General features: G+C 35.9%; 2 non-coding genes across 2 annotated transcripts; both read right to left on the bottom strand.

Annotated features, from left to right (window-relative positions):
- Positions 1–8800: 8800 nt before the first annotated feature.
- Trnak-uuu lies at positions 8801–8873 on the bottom strand. The gene has a single exon. It is a non-coding gene; the product is annotated as a tRNA-Lys (tRNA).
- Positions 8874–10174: 1301 nt separating this feature from the next.
- Positions 10175–10247, bottom strand: Trnak-uuu. Its single transcript has one exon. It is a non-coding gene; the product is annotated as a tRNA-Lys (tRNA).
- Between the last annotated feature and the right edge of the window lie 855 nt (positions 10248–11102).

Raw genomic sequence — 11102 nt, 5'->3', positions numbered from 1 at the left:
ATTCTCCTTTCACGGGTCTTTTCCAATAATTGGCGCATGGTAAATATCTGGGCGGTTGTTGATTTTCCAGGTCTATAGCCACACTGATAAGGTCCAATCAGTTTGTTGACGGTGGGCTTTAAACTTTCACACAATACGCTCGATAAAACCTTATATGCAATATTGAAGAGACTAATCCCACGGTAGTTGGCGCAGATTGTGGGGTCACCTTTTTTAAGAATTGGGCATAGCACTCTTAAATTCCAATCGTTGGGCATGCTTTCGTCCGACCATATTTTACAAAGAGGCTGATGCATGCTCTTTGTCAGTTCTTTGCCGCCGTGTTTGAATAGCTCAGTTGTTGTTCTTCAGGCGGGTAATTGCTATTCGAACTTCTTCATGGTCGGGCAGTGGAACTTCTGCTCCATCGTCATCGATTGAGGAATCGGGTTCGCCTTCTCCTGGCGTTGTGCGTTCACTGCCATTCAGCAGGCTGGAGAAGTGTTSCCTCCATAATTTAAGTATGCTCTGGGCATCRGTGACTAGATCACCTTTGGGGGTTCTRCAAGAGTATGCTCCGGTCTTGAAACCTTCTGTAAGCCGCCGCATTTTTTCGTAGAATTTTCGAGTATTACCYCTGTCGGCCAGCTTATCAAGCTCTTCATACTCACGAATTTCGGCCTCTTTCTTTTTCTGTCTGAAAATACTTCTCGCTTCCCTCTTTAACTCTCGGTATCTATCCCATCACTCACGTTTAGTCGATCATAACGTTACGAGGTAGGCAGCCTGTTTTCCATCCGCTGCGACACGGCACTCCTCGTCGTACCAGCTGTTCTTTTGCACTTTCCGAAAGCCAATGGTTTCGGTTGCAGCTGTACGTAAGGAGTTTGAAATGCCGTCCCAAAGTTCCCTTATACCGAGTTGTTGACGAGTGCTCTCAGAGAGCAGGAGTGCAAGCCGAGTAGAAAATCGCCCGGCTGTCTGTTGTGACTGCAGCTTCTCGATGTCGAACTTTCTTTGTGTTTGATGGCTTGCTTTTTTTGCTGCACAGATGCGGGTGTGAATCTTGGCTGCAACAAGATAGTGGTCCGAGTGGATGTTAGGACCTCGGAGCGCACGCACATCTAAAMCACTGGAGACGTGTCTTCCGTCTATCACAACATGATCGATCTGGTTGGTGGTTTTTCGATCCGGAGACAGCCAGGTAGCTTGATGAATCTCTTATGCTGGAATCTAGTACTACAGATAACCGTATTTCGGCACCCGGCGAAGTCGATCAGCTTCAATCCATTTGGGGATGTTTCATCGTGGAGGCTGAATCTACCGACCGTAGTGGCAAAGATGCCTTCTTTCTTTCAAATACGATACGAAAGATGCCTTCTTTGCCCACCCTGATGTTAAAGTCGTCAAATACGATTTGGACATCGTGGCGGGGGCAGCTCTCATAAGTGCGCTCCAAGCACTCATAAAAAGCATATTTGGTCACATCGTCCTTCTTCTCTCATAAGTGCGCTCCAAGCACTCATAAAAAGCATMTTTGGTCACATCGTCCTTCTCTTCCGTCGAGGTGTGGGCGCAAATCAGCGATATGTTGAAGAACTTCGCTTTGATGCGGATTGTGGCTAGACGTTCATTCACCGAATGATTCACCGGAGCGACGGAGTCTCTCTCCCACCACGAATCCCACACCAAGCTTGTGGTCCTTTTTATGGCCACTGTAGTAAATGCCACAAGGACCTACTCGGATGTTCTTAGGGTTCCCAGAGGATATTCATAGACCGGAAGTCGTGAGCTGCTTGAGCCATATGTAAAAGAATCGTTTCTTTCTCCCAAGTGAATGGCGATCAGAGAACTTTCCTCACTTGCGTGAACTTCTACACATGACTGAGAAGGTTCAGTGTTACCAAATATGGTACAAAACCATCTTAAAGTACATTGGTGTACTGCTCACTAGTCATCGCTCCCTCAACAAAGTAAATTTGTCCAGRACCTTCCACCAATATGCAGCTCTAAATCATTACGTTGGGGGGATATTTTACCGTTTTTTAWCGTTCACACGGTCTACGACGCACAAATTGAATGGTTTCTGTCACTGCTTCTAGCCGGCCTTCGTCGCAAAAGTTAATCTTTGTTAAGGAGAAGGYCATGTTAAATAGCAGCATAACTTTGAWTGGAGGAMTTTCATAACTTYTTATGTTTACCTTGTTTCAATCCACCTATGTGTAGTTCGATGAAGTTTGACCCTTGTCAYTCGTTGATTTTTCATTCGCTTGGTCAATTTTGATTTCTTTGCTGTACGGCGGTTTTTAGGGTCTTTTCTGAAAAGATGCGTTCAACTTTTCTTTGCGATATTTTTTCATGGACATCATTTAGCTTCTTTTAAATTTCTGCTCTTTTGCTGCGCAGTTACAAAGTGAACCTCATTACTTTACGTCGAACGTGCTTAGATATTTTACTATTTTGGGCAGAATTTTGCCACATACTTGGGCGACCAACGTGCAATATTTGAATGCGTGCACAATTTTCGGTACTCCAGGAGCAGTAACTGCACTCATTCCATTTTTTTTTTTTTTTGTTATTTTTCCGTAGGATGTCCTTTTATCTTTTAAAAGTGCAGCAATAGCACTTTGGGTTTTATTTGATATTCAGAAAACTTAAAAAAAAGAATTACTTAATACATAAAACTCTCTCTCTCTCTGAAATAAAAGTCAAATATGTACTTATAAAAAAAATTCGGTTCCTTCCACTACGTCACTCAATTTATATGTGATGAGTCAGAAATCACAAATGCTAACTCCAAGTGAAGTAAATATTTCAATATAATTTAACATTTTTTTTTATTTGACACGTGGTAACATRTAGTGCATAGTCTACTTAATGCTTAGGCAGTGGAAAAAATTCAAATTTTTCATCTAGCAAACTGTCCAAGAATGTTATTCGTAAATTTTTACATATATTTACCCTGTTTCTAATGGGTTGGCGGRGTACTGTACTTATATATAAATGATCACCATGACGAGCTGAGTCGATTTAGYTAAATCCGTTTTTGAGATATCGGTCTGATATCCTAACACACATCCTTACAGAAAAAAACCTTCRGTCACACCTAAACTTAGTCCTTTTAGAGATAAGGTGGTATCCCTTTATGGCACTATTTATGCAAAGTTTTGTTCCATATACTGTACAGTTAAAAATTGTACAATTTTYATACTGAGATATGATAATGTTATGCACCCAATTTGGTTGAAATTAGTCTAGTGRTATAGGATTTCAACTGAAGGTGGGCTGGGCCTATTATCTCATTCTTATACCCATTACTATGAARCCCTTAAGCACCATATCTGACTTGCTTCTAAGGCATTTAGAGAAACTTGTAACATACTTAAACATATTTTTGTTAATTGCAAGCCCCTCCTTAAAGTTCTTCTTTGTACAAAATTAAAGTTTTGTATCATAATTTGGAGCTCAGTTATAGGTTTATAAGTTTCCGAWTAACGACATTTTGAGGTCGTGCCAACGCACTTTACTGAGTATCTTAATTTAAGTTTTCGCCTGACGCACAGTCCTCCGGAATTCTATTTGTCTCGTCATGCAATAGGTAATTCGGTATAATGGAATCCTGTGAGTGTTTTGCCGTTCATCAGGTAGTAGATGCATATCGCATATCGCATACCGAGTCAGGTCCTGCTTTATAGTAGCCTGCCACGTTAATGTACTATACTACGTCTATTATATTATGCTATACGTGAGTGAGTGAGGCTAAGTAATTTTCAGCCTTCAAGTATGAATGTAAATTATTGTTAATTTTTCTTACTTTTCTTACTTAACAGAAAAATAGAAAAAAATATTTACACAAAAATGTGTTAAAAGTTTAACTCAAAGATATGTATGTATGTATTGATTGCTTCAATTTGCGATGATTTGTTGCTATGTGCATTTACGGACATGCCTCATACCTCAAAATCAGCTAAGGTATTAATTGGTAATGTAAAGGGAAGGTGTTAATTATTAATACGTATCAAGCGATGTTCCAATTCAAATAAAATAATATTAATGCTTAGTGAGACCTAAATTTAGTAAACCAATTTCGAAACTTTTGAAGCTTTTCTTTTGACCAGAAGCTGTACTTTAATTATTAAATATTCCAAATCTCTAAATTTTATACTATCGCAACATTGTAATTGTGTGGTTCCGAGAATGGTTGTTTGTAACATATAAAACGGAAAGAGATAGATATAGAGATGCTTATATATACATAAATGGTCCTCCGTCCGTCTATGCAAGTTGTAGATGAGTTGACCCATTTGGAAATTTTCCGAATCGCACTATTGGCCAGCCTATCAAATTCGTTAATTGGAAACCAACAAAATTCCATAAATATGCCGAAGATTAAACAAAAAACCTTATTTTGGTATTTTTTACAAAGTATCTTACTATGTTTAACGCAAATATCTTAAAATTGTTTACAGTGTCATCAACCAATTTTGCTGATCTTTTCGGCATCTTGTCGGCTCCTCCGACAGTGGGAAACAGTTATTTTGAACTCTACTAAAACAGGGGTAACTTACTACATAAATTATAAATACATTATATGCGGTATTTTAATTTAAATACGTGGACAAGTTCCATTCACTATTTTATTTATTAGTATACAGTTTTGAAACAATGAAATTCTTTATGGAACTCGATTTTTTTGGCATGACCCTCGCGCGCACCCCTGCAGAAGTCCAGCCGCTGATCCCAATTTTAGACGGTTTTTAAGCATAAATCAGCCGATTCAATTACACATTCGATATTTGTACGAAGTACATCAATCGTCTAGATTGTTGGCATAGGTCATAGATTTGACGTAGCCCCACATGAAATAGTCGAACGGCGTCAAATAGCACAACCAAAGTRCCCAAATGACTGGGCTATTTCGTGACATATACGTTCACCAAATTTGGCTTTTTAATAAATCGAGTTTGACATTCACTRTGTGGTTTGTTGGAACCATACTGTTCAAGTACATAACATTCAATTCGGATCAAAAATATTCATTTATAATTGAGCAGAGGCGATTCCCAGTCATGGTAACGTACCGGTCTTGATCATCACGGAAGATGTAGGGATCAATGACGCCGCCGTCCTATAAACCGTACCAAACCGTAATTTTTCGGGATGTAATGGTGATACGTGTGGATTGCTACCTGACCAATAAGGCATAKTTTGCTTATTGATGAAGCTACTCAGCCAAAAATGAGCCTCATYGCTGAAGATGATTTTTCGATGAAAATCCGGATCATTTTCAAGTTGTTGCTCAGCCCGATTCTGGTAGTCAGCGACTTCAGTTCTTGCGTCGATTTTACCTTTTCGGAAACTTCGACAAATCGACGTCACAGAGATGCTCAACGCTTGAGAACGACGTGTGAGAGAAAAATTCGGGTCTTCGTCAATTGATGCGCTAGCGGCAGCAATAGTCTCGATAGAACGGGAACTTCTTCGTCTCACTGGCAGGAGAAAATTTTGTATTGTGCCTGTGGATTCTAATTTTTCCACTAGACGCTCAATTCTTGATCTGACAGGACGAATATGACGACCATAAATTGGATGTAGCGTTCTTAACTGACTCCGAATTTTAATAATTTCGACTYATTGTTGGATTACATAGCTTTAAATGATGAAATGGCAAACCTTACTGAAGAGAAATATCAAAAAGCGTGAAAAAATATGCTGTCGTCTGCTGTCCTTATCAGTCYACTTTTATAGCGTCTCTATTGAAAACCCCGTTAGTGCAAGTATAATTTCAAACAGTATTCCAATAACTTAACACGACTTTTTTTTTTAAGATAAAACGATATAAAATATAAACTACTAATTTCGGTGACTTGGTTAGAAGATTTAGTTGATATATAGTTTCATGAATCATGATCATTATAGAACTAATTTGAAAGTTAATTCTTTACCATTATTCTGATTTGCATATATTTTTATACTAGAGAGAATTATAGTTTTGTTCATCTAACGGTTGTACGTGTCACCTAAAATAAAGCGATGTAGATATAGTGTATAATAATGAGGATGGCAAGAAAAGTTGAAATCTGGTTGAATGTCTGTCTATTCGTACGTCCGTCCGTCCATGCAAGATGTAACGTATGTAAAAAATGAGATGTCTGTATGTAACTTGGTATGGTTCGTACATGGGCGTAATCGGACCTCCGCCAAGCCCACAAATCGCCATTAACCGAAAACATATAAAGTGCCATAACTAAGCACCAAATTAAGATATAAAGTAAGTGTAATTGGGTAAGAAGATCGCAGTAGCAAGGCACCTGTGGTCAAAACTTTTTGAAAAAGTGGGCGTGGCCCCCCCTTAACAAGTTTAATGCACATATCTCCATAATCACTTAAATTATAACAACATAATTTGCTGAGAACAAATCTTATAATAATAATATAAATGTATGAAAATTTATGAAATCGGAGGATAACCCCGCTCACTTCCCATATAACGGCTCTGTTAGGACTACTAAAAGTGCGATAAATTAAAAACTAAATACGCCAGAAACATTAAATTTTACGACCGAGATGGTATGAGAGAGTTTTATGGTATTCAATGTGAAATTTGGACGATGGGGTTGGCACTGCCCACTTTTTGGTGAAAGCCCATGTGGGGACCCGACCAACCGATTTCGACAAAATTTAGTTCGTAGCATTCTTGTCACATTGTGAAAACGGACGAATATCTATATGATTGGTTTTATACCTTAAAGTATTTCCCTGGCTTTGATTCTTGCAAGTTACAAGAGTATCAAGTGTTCAGTTGCCTCCAAACTGAGCCCTTCCTTACTTGTTTTCTATAACTCTTAAATCTTATTCTATAATTCTTAAATCTAGTGAATTATGATTTTCACAAAGTTTTTATTTATTGCAAATTTATTTTTTTACGAAAGGATAAAAAAATTTCATGATATTTTTCGCTGATCTGTACAAAAAGAAAACAAAATACGTGTTTAAGCTTATTTTATTTTATTTGCTTTTTACTTATTGTTTAGTATGCAATAACAATCAAGCGATAATAATCCGCAAACATTTTGCATTATATTAAGGCCAGTCGAATAAGGAGATCATTCGAGCAAGTTAATGTTTTGAGCATTTATCCATAATTTTACCACCCTATCAGTATGTAGTGGAGCATTATCGTGCTAGTACTCGTATAGCATTGAATAGTATCAAAAATATTTGTGTATAAGTGTGAAAATGTCTTTTCAATTAAAGATTTTTAGGTTTTATTTTCATTTTGGAAATCACAATTTCAAGGTCGCAAGTACCAGAGGCTGACATAGTATGGTTATTTGAATTCCTTATCGTCGGAAAAGACCACCACGTTAAAATTGCAGTCGTGAAGCTTTGCTTGCATCATTTATTGGTCTTATTTTTAGTTTCAAGCGTCTTAGGTGATCAGTGGCAAAATAACACATGTTTCAAAGTTGACATACTTCCCTTAACACCACAAATTTTTTTCATGAGAACTGGACGTAGTTCGAACTAGGGATAAAGGAATGTCCAACTTATAGCCGTGCGCCTCAAAATTACCGATTTTAATAACATTTTAAACTATAGCCAAATGGAATAAATTAATAATTTTGGGTATTTAAATTAAAACACCAAATATTTATTACGATTAAAAATTACTACATAATGACCGTTTAATATATATGGAGAAATTATTTAAATCTTTTAATGGTCTATTAATTTGTTACCCATTGGCTATTTAAAAACAGAAAAAAAAATGTTCAAATGTTCCATTATTTTATACGAGAAAATATATTATATTCGACATATTCGTACTGTTGTTTGTTGACTTGTCTACCTCAGTATCCAGCTAGACATTGTGCAATGGCCGATGTGTGCACTGTTGTTGTTAGATACGTATTTTCTTATTGCACAATGGGACGAAAATTAAATGCTTTGAGCTTAGCAAAAAAGGCTGAAATAATTAATGCTTCCAAAAATGGTGAAACTGTTACAGTTTTATCCCAAAACAAAAATAATAATAATATTGCTAAGTCCGCATTTTGTGGAATCGTAAGAACAGAAAAACGAATTTTAAAATGTGTTAATAATGCACTATCGGGCCCTGGAAATCGTAAAACGCTCCTTGTTTCAGAGCTTCCGAAAATGTAAAAGGCTCTTTACAAATAGTTTTTATTACAACGCAGCATTACCCGATCAACGGATTGATTTTAAAAGAAAAAGCTTAGGAGTTTCATGCTAAGTTAAGCAAGGTCATGTCATGGTCCGCGGAGGATTACTTCAAATTAGAAAAAACATCATGAAATACGCCTTATTTTAAACTCAGGCGAAAAGTTTTATTCGCAATCAGAAATAGCAGATTMATGAAAAAGTCCAAAAGTCTGATTGACATCAACTCTGTTCAAAAATTGGTTTCACTTTTCCTTTGTACCATAGGCAACTACACTACACTACAAACTGAATAATTATATTCTTTAAATAAATGMAATCAAATTTGAAAGAGATCGGATTGTAACAAAAGAAGAAGTAAGTAGAAGGGACTAGTTCGTATATATACAGATAGACGGACATGGCTAAACAGGATATATTAAGTTTGGCAAAAAGTTTGCAACACGAAGAAGGAAACATAAAATATTATCCAATGCCAGGCAATAATCTCAGAATATAACAATCTGGAAATTTTCGTATGAAGACCTTTTATTTGGGAAGGGTTCAATGAAAGTCTTTTCTTTTTTACATTTCTTTTTACAATGAAATTTACGTAAATATTAAAAACGAAAATATAATTTGAAACAAAATAGATTATCGCCCGAGCAGGGACTTGAACCCTGGACCCTTGGATTAAAAGTCCAATGCTCTACCGACTGAGCTACCCGGGCACTTATYGAATCGAAATCAAAAACTCGTTTTSYGTCCATGCCACTTTGATTTAYCGAATYTCTCACCAATATGGTTTTGATATTAGCTAATGTGGTGAAAAACGCCACAGTTCGTCAACTTACCGCTAGGTGGCGCCACACGTTCAGAAATAATTTAGCACACTCTGATCAAGGCTGGAAAAATACATTCATTAAATTGGAATGCATTATTTAAAAGAAAATAATATCTATAGTTTTAYTTATTTGAAAATTATTTTTCTGATTTGTGCCATCAAAAAATCGATTTTTTTACGGTGAAAATACGCAACTTATTAAGTGAAGTACTTAAACATAATAGTTTCCAATTTTTCTAAATCCACTAATATGTATATGAATTTGATAAAACTCTTTTCCTACGATCTTGTGGCCTTAATCCCAAGCTGTAAAGTTGATGTTTGCCCACAAAAGTAGCTATGTATTGCGATTTATCAATATAGTGAAATTCCTCATAGCCGGTCAACCACCGTCTCAGGCTTTTTGTCCGGCTAAGGGATCTGTCTACATATGGAGACGTGGCTAAAACGTGTGTTTAAAATATATCCTTAAAATCAGATTCTGTATTTCTACTCAACAAATATATGCGAGCCAAAGTTAGTCAGATGTGAATGAATGACAATTATTCCATTAGTTTCCGTTAAGCCATCGCGAACCAGACAGCACTAGTGCAAGTCAATTTTTTTCATGATGATTTCACGCACGATTTTTAACTACTTTAAATTGTACACTATTTTCTTGTAATTGAAATATCCGTTTATCGGAGAACGAAATATTACCAAAATAGTGACCATGCTCGGTCAAGGGAACATACTTAAATCTAGTTATATGAACTGGTTTAGTATGAAAATATTAATGAAAACGATGTGTTCATTGTATATAGTTTGCAGGAAAATGGATTGTGGACCTACATAAAACCATTTCWTTAGCTTTTCTCTGAAACGAACTAAGTTTTCTAACAAGAGTCAAGATAACATAACAAGATACCAGACAACTAGACGTATAAACCTATTCTTCATATCAGCTGCTTCGAAACATTTATGTTTTTCAAATACTGAGTCGAAACTTCGTTAAATGATATAAAGTATATTTTTTTGTTAAAAAATTAATAATAATGCTAAAATTGGTCATTTGTATATATTAAATTTTAAAATTGAGAACCTATTTGTTTGAATATAAAAGCGAAGGAAATAACATATTTTCATGATTCTAAGATCTTCTACATTACATGAAATACCTAAAAAGTAAAATAAAAAAATACTCTATTTCGCCCGAGCAGGGACTTGAACCCTGGACCCTTGGATTAAAAGTCCAATGCTCTACCGACTGAGCTACCCGGGCACATATTTAAATTTTGCCAAATTACAGYCTTCACATTTTTATGAAAGTTATGAGATATTATAAATATAATAATAGATAATAGAGTTACCAACACCCCACCAAATTTGCTTATTAATAAGTTTGGAAAACTTTTCTCCATGGCTAGTATAGCATAACAGCTTATTTGATTATTTTGCATAACATTCAAATTAGGAGACCCTTATTTTGCTGTATTTGGAAAAATACATTTCATAATRAGCATTTGAACTTTGACTATTTAAATTTATTGAAATATCATTTTAGCTGATAACACTTTATACATTTATGGGCAAGTTTATGTTAAATTACTTTTGCTAAGAGCTTTTCCATCGATTGAAATATTTTTGCAGTTTTTAAAATTGAAAATTATTGTTTTCTGAATGCATGATTTTAATATGCCCAATTTTATTTATTTATTTAATATAAGGTCTTATGCACGTAGGACGTAATCCTACTAATCCCCTATCATTTTTCATTGTTGCTGTGAGGATTTTTTTATTGAGCTCTGTCCTAGTTTTCAACAAACCACCCGCGCTTTTTGACACCAAATGCGCATCACCACGCAATAACGAGTGGCATCTGTGGGTTGAACAGTTTTAAACCCCCACTAACTAATAGAATTCGTGTATACATACATACATATATTTTATAGTGCAAAAAGTATTTTCGTCGTTGCAGTCGTATATCTCCCTTGCTACCAATTACATTGTGTTTGAAAGAGATTTGGTGAGATTTTAAGCTTCATTTAATCCTTATGTTAGTAACCGACTTTACCGACGTCTTTTAGCAACCGTGGTACCCACGATCTGAGTATTAAAAATTTTGTTTGTTTTATTA

The sequence above is a fragment of the Bactrocera latifrons genome, unplaced genomic scaffold, assembly GCF_001853355.1.
Source record: "Bactrocera latifrons isolate USDA-ARS-PBARC rearing strain unplaced genomic scaffold, ASM185335v1 scaffold_205, whole genome shotgun sequence".
NCBI lineage: Eukaryota > Metazoa > Arthropoda > Insecta > Diptera > Tephritidae > Bactrocera > Bactrocera latifrons.
The sequence above is the reverse complement of the archived record's forward strand: the minus strand, read 5'-3'. Positions and strand labels throughout refer to the sequence as shown.